Below are 8,582 nucleotides of genomic sequence, written 5' to 3'. Positions count from 1 at the left end.
TTACTTTTGTTGCCGTTACCACCACTATCATATTACTTTGCTACTAAACACTTTTCTGCAGATACTAAGTTTCCAGGTGTGGTTGAATTGACAACTCAGCTGCTAATACTTGAGAATATTCTTTGGCTCCCCTTGTGTCGAATCAATAAATTTTGGTTGAATACTCTACCCTCGAAAAATGTTGCGATCCCCTATACTTGTGGGTTATCAGCCAACTGCACCAGCAGTTAAGTAGAAGCAGCGTTCTTCTCCAGCGCAGCTCTCCGACTCCATGTCGCCGCCAAGAAGCTAACCGGCCGTCAATGGTCAACCCGCCTAGCTTGGCTTCAACCGGAGGGTAGCAGCGGTGGCCTTACTTGGACCCGAGTGGCGGCAACCTACCGTGTTCTACTCTTCCTCGTTTTCTGTGTGGCGCGGCCTCGTTGGCAGCGGGGCGGGGCCTCGGCAGAGCCGGCGATGTCCTGTGTCTCGTTGCTGGCGGGCGTCGCCTCAGCAGAGCGGTGGAAATCCTCCCCTGCGTTGCCGACAGGGTGGGGCCTCGGCTAAGCTGGTGATGTCCTCTGCCTCGTTGTTGGCGGGGCGGGGCCTCGGCAGAGCCGACGGTGTCCTCTGCCTCGTTGTTGGCACCGCAGGACCTCGGCGAAGCAGGGCCTCGTCGACGCCAGCGGAACGTGGACTCGTCGGAGTCGGCATTGTCCTCTGCCTCGTCCTCGGTCTCGCCAAACAGTGCCTCACCCGCTTCATCGCCCTCTTTGCTAGCCTCTTTGTAGGCGGCCGCAGCCTCCGCCACCCGCATGTGGTACTGCCAGCGCTCGAGGCGGCCCTTGCGGGCGGAACGGTACGAGTCGAGCAGCGCCTCCTGCTCCGCCCGCTCCGCGATGATCTGCTCCTCCACCTGCAGGTGCTCCTGGAGGAGATGGTGGTTGTAGGCGGCGTCGGCCTGCGCCTCCCGGAACTGGTCCTCACGCATCTGCCTCACACTGTCCATATATTGGGAACGGGCCTCGCCGATGGTCATGGTGCAATGCACCAGCGAGGATGGCGTGGAGGAGGGAGTTGGCGCTGAATCGTCGACTACCATGTTCTCCATTGGGACGTCGTAATCCTCCGGCTGCCTGCCGGCCAGCCGGTCGGCAGAAATGGCTGCCATCTCCTTGTGGTCCGTCGTCCGCCCGTCCCGAAGAGCGCTGGAGCGCGAGGAAGCCATGGTGGGCAGTAGTGGTGTGGACAAGATAAAGGGAACGGATGCGGATGACTGTGGCTATGGCCGCCGCAGCAGTTTATATAGCAATGGTGGGCGGGCGGAGGGACGGACGTGTGGCTCCGGAGTAGCCGCCTCAGCAACCGCGTATCATTAATGTGGGTGGCAGATGGACGGACGGACGACACTTGTGTCGTTTGAAGGCGGAACAATCGCCTGCACCGGGAAGCGGGGCGGGCGGCGCTGACTGTTTCGGGCGGAAAGTGCGCGCGGGCGAGGAGATGACTTTACTTGGAGAGAATGAAAATGGGGACCCACCAGGTCCATAGCCTCATGTACGCAAGTGCCTCCTTATTATATATATACAATTTATTTTGCTTCCTCCTGGTTTCTTGACATCACGGTCCCACACCATTGTCAACCTATGTAGTAGTCAATGAACGAGAGAATTGCACAAGAAGCGGCCGACGGCTGGGACCAATCAGCTCGAGCAGTATTTGTGTTTTTGAGGTGTGAGCACTACAGAGTTTTTCAATGTTTAGCCCAGATATTAATTTTTCTCCTCTGAACAACAACGAAAACATCACTGCAGGTATTAACTGAAGGAAATATGCCCTAGAGGCAATAATAAAGTTATTATTTATTTCCTTATATCATGATAAATGTTTATTATTCATGCTAGAATTGTATTAACTGGAAAATAATACATGTGTGAATACATAGACAAACAGAGTGTCACTAGTATGCCTCTACTTGACTAGCTCATTGATCAAAGATGGTTATGTTTCCTAACCATAGACATGAGTTGTCATTTGATTAACAGGATCACATCATTAGGAGAATGATGTGATTGACTTGACCCATTCCGTTAGCTTAGCACTTGATCGTTTAGTTTGTTGCTATTGCATTCTTCATGACTTATACATGTTCCTATGACTATGAGATTATGCAACTCCCGTTTACCGGAGGAACACTTTGTGTGCTACCAAACGTCACAACATAACTGGGTGATTATAAAGGTGCTCTACAGGTGTCTCTGAAGGTACTTGTTGGGTTGGCGTATTTCGATATTAGGATTTGTCACTCTGATTGTCGGAGAGGTATCTCTGGGCCCACTCGGTAATGCACATCACTATAAGCCTTGCAAGCATTGCAACTAATGAGTTAGTTGCGGGATGATGTGTTACGGAACGAGTAAAGAGACGTGCCGGTAACGAGATTGAACTAGGTATTGAGATACCGACGATCGAAACTCGGGCAAGTAACATACCGATGACAAAGGGAACAACATATGTTGTTATGCGGTTTGACCGATAAAGATCTTCGTAGAATATGTGGGAGCCAATATGAGCATCCAGGTTCCGCTATTGGTTATTGACCAGAGACGTGTCTCGGCATGTATACATAGTTCTCGAACCCGTAGGGTCCAAACGCTTAAAGTTCGGTGACGATCGTAATAAGAGTTTTTGTTTTTTGATGTACCGAAGGTTATTCGGAGTCCCGGATGAGATCAGGGACATGACGAGGAGTCTCGAAATGGTCGAGACATAAAGATTGATATATTGGATGACTATGTTTGGACATCGGAAGGGTTCCGAGTGGTTCAGGCATTTTTTCCGGAGTATCGGGAGGTTACCGGAACCCCCCGGGAGAAGTTATGGGCCTTATGGGACATAAGAAGGAAGCACACCAGACCACAAGGGGTGGTGCGCCCCCTTTGGGCAGGAGGCCTAATTGGAGAAGGTTTGGGGGGTGCGGCCCCCCCTTTCCTTCTCTCCTACTCCTCCTTCCCTTGCTCTCCTACTCCAACTAGGGAAGGGGGGAATCCTACTCCCGGTGGGAGTAGGACTCCTCCAGGGCGCGCCATAGGGGCCGGCACTCTCCCCCTCCTCCACTCCTTTATATACGGGGGTGGGGGCACCTCATAGACACACAAGTTGATCTTCGTGATCGTTCCTTAGCCGTGTGCGGTGCCCCCTTCCACCATATTCCACCTCGGTCATATCATAGTGGTGCTTAGGCGAAGCCCTGCGTCGGTAGAACATCATCACCGTCATCACGCCGTCGTGCTGACGAAACTCTCCCTCAACACTTTGCTGGATCGGCGCTCGAGGGACTTCACCGAGTTGAACGTGTGCAGAACTCGGAGGTGTCGCACGTTCGGTACTGGGATCGGTCGGATCGGGAAGACGTACGACTACTTCCTTTACGTTGTGTCAACGCTTCCGTTGCCGGTCTACGAGGGTACGTAGACAACACTCTCATCTCTTGTTGCTATGCATCACCATGATCTTGCATGTGCGTAGGAAAATTTTGAAATTACTATGTTCCCGAACAGTGGCATCCGAGCCTAGGTTTTATGCGTTGATGTTGTGCACGAGTAGAACACAAGTGAGTTGTGGGCGATATAAGTCATACTGCTTACCAGCATGTCATACTTTGGTTCGGCGGTATTGTTGGATCAAGCGGCCCGGACCAACATTACGCATACGCTTACGCGAGACTGGTTCTACCGACGTGCTTTGCACACAGGTGGCTGGCGGGTGTCAGTTTCTCCAACTTTAGTTGAACCAAGTGTGGCTACGCCCGGTCCTTGCGAAGGTTAAAACAGCACCAACTTGACAAACTATCGTTGTGGTTTTGATGCGTAGGTAAGAACGGTTCTTGCTAAGCCCGTAGCAGCCACGTAAAACTTGCAACAAAAAAGTAGAGGACGTCTAACTTGTTTTTGCAGGGCATGTTATGATGTGATATGGTCAAGACGTGATGAGATATAAGTTGTTGTATGAGATGATCATGTTTTGTTGAAGTTATCGGCAACAGGAAAAAGCCCTATGGTTATCTCTCTATTGCATAAGATGCAAGCGCCAAATAATTGCTTTAGTTTATCGCTATGCGATAGCAATAGTTGCAAGAGCAATTGTTGGCGAGACAACCATGTGACGACACATTGATATAGATCAAGATGATGGAGATCATGGTGTCATGCCGGTGACGATGGAGATCATGACGATGCTTTGGAGATGGAGATCAAAGGCACAAGATGATGATGGCCATATCATGTCACATATTATGATTGCGTGTGATGTTATCTTTTATATATCTTATTTTGCTTAGTTCGGCGGTAGATTTATAAGATAATCTCTCACTAAATTATCAAGGTATAAGTGTTCTCCCTGAGTATGCACTGTTGCGAAAGTTCTTCGTGCTGAAACACCACGTGATGATCGGGTGTGATAGGCTCTACGTTCAAATACAACGGGTGCAAAATAGTTGCACACGCGGAATACTCAGGTTAAACTTGACGAGCCTAGCATATAACAGATATGGCCTCAGAACACGGAGACCGAAAGGTCGAGCGTGAATCATATAGTAGATATGATCAACATATTGACGTTCACCATTGATACTACTCCATCTCACGTGATGATCAGACATGGTTTAGTTGATTTGGATCACGTGATCACTTAGAGGATTAGAGGGATATCTTTCTAAGTGGGAGTTCTTAAGTAATATGATTAATTGAACTTTAATTTATCATGAACTTAGTCCTGGTAGTATTAGCATATCTATGTTGTAGATCAATAGCTCGCGATGTTGCTCCTCGTTTAATTTTTATATGTTCCTAGAGAAAACTAAGTTGAAAAATGTTAGTAGCATTGATGCGGATTGGATCCGTGATCTGAGGTTTATCCTCATTGCTGCACATAAGAATTATGTCTTTGATGCACCGCTAGGTGACAAACCTATTGCAGGAGCAGATGCAGATGTTATGAACATTTGGCTAGCTCAATATGATGACTACTTGATAGTTTAGTGCACCATGCTTAAACGGCTTAGAATCGGGACTTCAAAGACGTTTTGAACGTCATGGACCATATGAGATGTTCCAGGAGTTGAAGTTAATATTTCAAGCAAATATCCGAGTTGAGAGATATGAAGTCTCCAGCAAGTTCTATAGCTAAAAGATGAAGGAGAATAGCTCAAGCAGTGAGCATGTGCTCAGATTGTCTGGGTACTACAATCGCTTGAATCAAGTGGGAGTTAATCTTCCAGATAAAATAGTGATTGACAGAATTCTCTAGTCACCATCACCAAGTTAGTAGAACTTCGTGATGAACTATGATATGCAAGGGAAGAAGGGGAACTTCAAGAAGAACGGCAAGCAAGTTGCTGCTCAAGTGAAGAAGCCCAAGTCTGGTCCTAAGCCTGCGACTAAGTGCTTCTACTGCAAAGGGACTGGTCACTGGAAGCGGAACTGCCCCAAGTATTTGGCGGATAAGAAGGATGGCAAAGTGAACAAAGGTATATTTGATATACAGATTATTGATGTGTATTTTACTAGTGTTCGTAGCAACCCCTCGGTATTAGATACTGGTTCAGTTGCTAAGAGTAGTAACTCGAAACGGGAGTTGCAGAATGAACAGAGACTAGTTAAGGGTGAAGTGACGATGTGTGTTGGAAGTGGTTCCAAGATTGATATGATCATCATCGCACACTCCCTATACTTTCGGGATTAGTGTTGAACCTAAATAAGTGTTATTTGGTGTTTGCATTGAGCATGAATATAATTTGATCATGTTTATTGCAATACGGTTATTCATTTAAGTAAGAGAATAAATTGTTTTTATGTTTACATGAATAAAACCTTCTATGGTCATACACCCAATGAAAATGTTTTGTTGGATCTCGATTATGGTGATACACATTCTCAGAATATTGAAGCCAAAAGATGCAAAGTTAATAATGATAGTGCAACTTATTTGTGGCACTGCCGTTTAGGTCATATTGGTGTAAAGCGCATGAAGAAAATCCATGCTGATGGGCTTTTGGAATCACTTGATTATGAATCAGTTGATGCTTGCAAACCATGCCTCATGGGCAAGATGACTAAGACTCCGTTCTCTGGAACAATGGAGCGAGCAATAGATTTGTTGGAAATCATACATACTAATGTATGTGGTCCGATGAATATTGAAGCTCACGACAGGTATCATTATTTTTTTATCTACACAGATGATTTGAGAAGATATGAGTATATCTACTTGATGAAACAAAAGTCTCAAATATTTGAAAAGTTCATATAATTTCAGAGTGAAGTGGAAAATCATCGTAACAAGAAAATAAAGTTTCTACGATCTGATCGTGGAGGAGAATATTTGAGTTACGAGTTTGGCCTTCAGTTAAAACAATGTGAAATAGTTTCACTACTCATGCCACCTGGAACACCACAGTGTAATGGTGTGTCCGAACGTCGTAACCGTACTTTATTAGATATGGTGCGATCTATGATGTCTCTTACCGATTTACCACTATCGTTTTGGGGTTATGCATTAGAGACAGCTGCATTCACGTTAAATAGGGCACCATCTAAATCCGTTGAGATGACACAGTATGAACTATGGTTTGGCAAGAAACCAGAGTTGTCATTTCTTAAAGTTTGGAGTTGCGATGCTTATGTGAAAAAGTTTCATCTTGATAATCTCAAACCCAAGTCGGAGAAGTGCGTCTTCGTAGGATACCCAAAAGTAACTGTTGGGTACACCTTCTATCACAGATCCAAAGGCAAGACATTTGTTGCTGAGAATGGATCCTTTCTGGAGAAGGAGTTTCTCTCGAAAGAAGTGAGTGGGAGGAAAGTAGAACTTGATGAGGTAACTATACCTGCTCCCTTATTGGAAAGTAGTTAATCACAGAAATCTGTTCCTGTGACTCCTACACCAATTAGTGAGGAAGCTAATGATGATGATCATGTAACTTCAGATCAAGTTACTACCGAACCTCGTAGGTAAACCAGAGTGAGATCCGCACCAGAGTGGTACGGTAATCCTGTTTTGGGGGTCATGTTACTTGACCATGATGAGCCTACGAACTATGAGGAAGCGATGATGAGCCCAGATTCCACGAAATGGCTTGAGGCCATGAAATCTGAGATGAGATCCATGTATGAGAACAGAGTATGGACTTTGATTGACTTGCCCATTGATCGGCAAGCCATTGATATTAAATGGATCTTCAAGAGGAAGACGGACGCTGATAGTAGTGTCACTATCTACAAAAGCTAGAATTGTCGCAAAAAGGTTTTCTTCAAGTTCAAGGTGTTGACTACGATGAGAGTTTCTCACTCGTATCTATGCTTAAGTCTGTCTGAATCATGTTAGCAATTGTCGCATTTTATGAAATCTAGCAAGTGGATAAACAAAACTGCATTCCTTAATGGATTTATTAAAGGAGACTTGTATATGATGCAACAAGAAAGTTTTGTCAATCCTAAAGGTGCTAACAGAATATGCAAGCTCCAGCGATCCATCTATGGACTGGTGCAAGCATCTCGGAGTTGGAATATACGCTTTGATAAGTTGATCAAAGCATATAGTTTTATACAGACTTGCGGTGAAGCCTGTATTTACAAGAAAGTGAGTGGGAGCACTACAACATTTCTGATAAGTATATGTGAATGACATATTGTTGATCGGAGATAATGTAGAATTAGTCTGCAAAGCATAAAGGAATGTTTGAAAGGAGTTTTTCAAAGAAAGACCTCGGTGAAGCTGCTTACATATTGAGCATCAAGATCTATAGAGATAGATCAAGATGCTTGATAAGTTTTTCAATGACTACATACCTTGACAAGATTTTGAAGTAGTTCAAAATGGAACAGTCAAAGAAAGAGTTCTTGCCTGTGTTACAAGGTGTGAAGTTGAGTAAGACTCAAAACCTGACCACGGCGGAAGATAGAGAGAGAATGAAAGTCATTCCTTATGCCTTGGCCATAGGTTCTATAAAATATGCCATGTTGTGTACCAGATCTATCGTATACCCTACACTGTTTATGGCAAGGGAGTACAATAGTGATCTAGGAATAAATCACTGGACAACGGTCAAATTATCCTTAGTGGAATAAGGATATGTTTCTCGATTATGGAGGTGACAAAAAGGTTCGTTGTAAAGGGTTACGTCGATGCAAATTTTGACACTGGTCTAGATGACTCTAAATCTCAATCTGGATACATATTGAAAGTGGGAGCAATTAGCTAGAATAGCTCCATGCAGAGCATTGTTGACGTAGAAATTTGCAAAATACTTACGGATCTGAATGTGGCAGACCCGTTGACTAAACTTCTCTCATAAGCAAAACATGATCACACCTTAGTACTCTTTGGGTGTTAATCACATAGCGATGTGAACTAGATTATTGACTCTAGTAAAACCTTTTGGGTGTTGGTCACATGACGATGTGAACTATGGGTGTTAATCACATGATGATGTGAACTATTGGTGTTAAATCACATGGCGATGTGAATAAGATTATTGACTCTAGTGCAAGTGGGAGACTGAAGGAAATATGCCCTAGAGGCAATAATAAAGTTATTATTTATTT

This window comes from Triticum urartu, chromosome 1A (assembly GCF_056163025.1).
Source record: "Triticum urartu cultivar PI428250 chromosome 1A, HENAU_Tu73, whole genome shotgun sequence".
NCBI lineage: Eukaryota > Viridiplantae > Streptophyta > Magnoliopsida > Poales > Poaceae > Triticum > Triticum urartu.
This window is presented reverse-complemented; position numbering follows the sequence as displayed.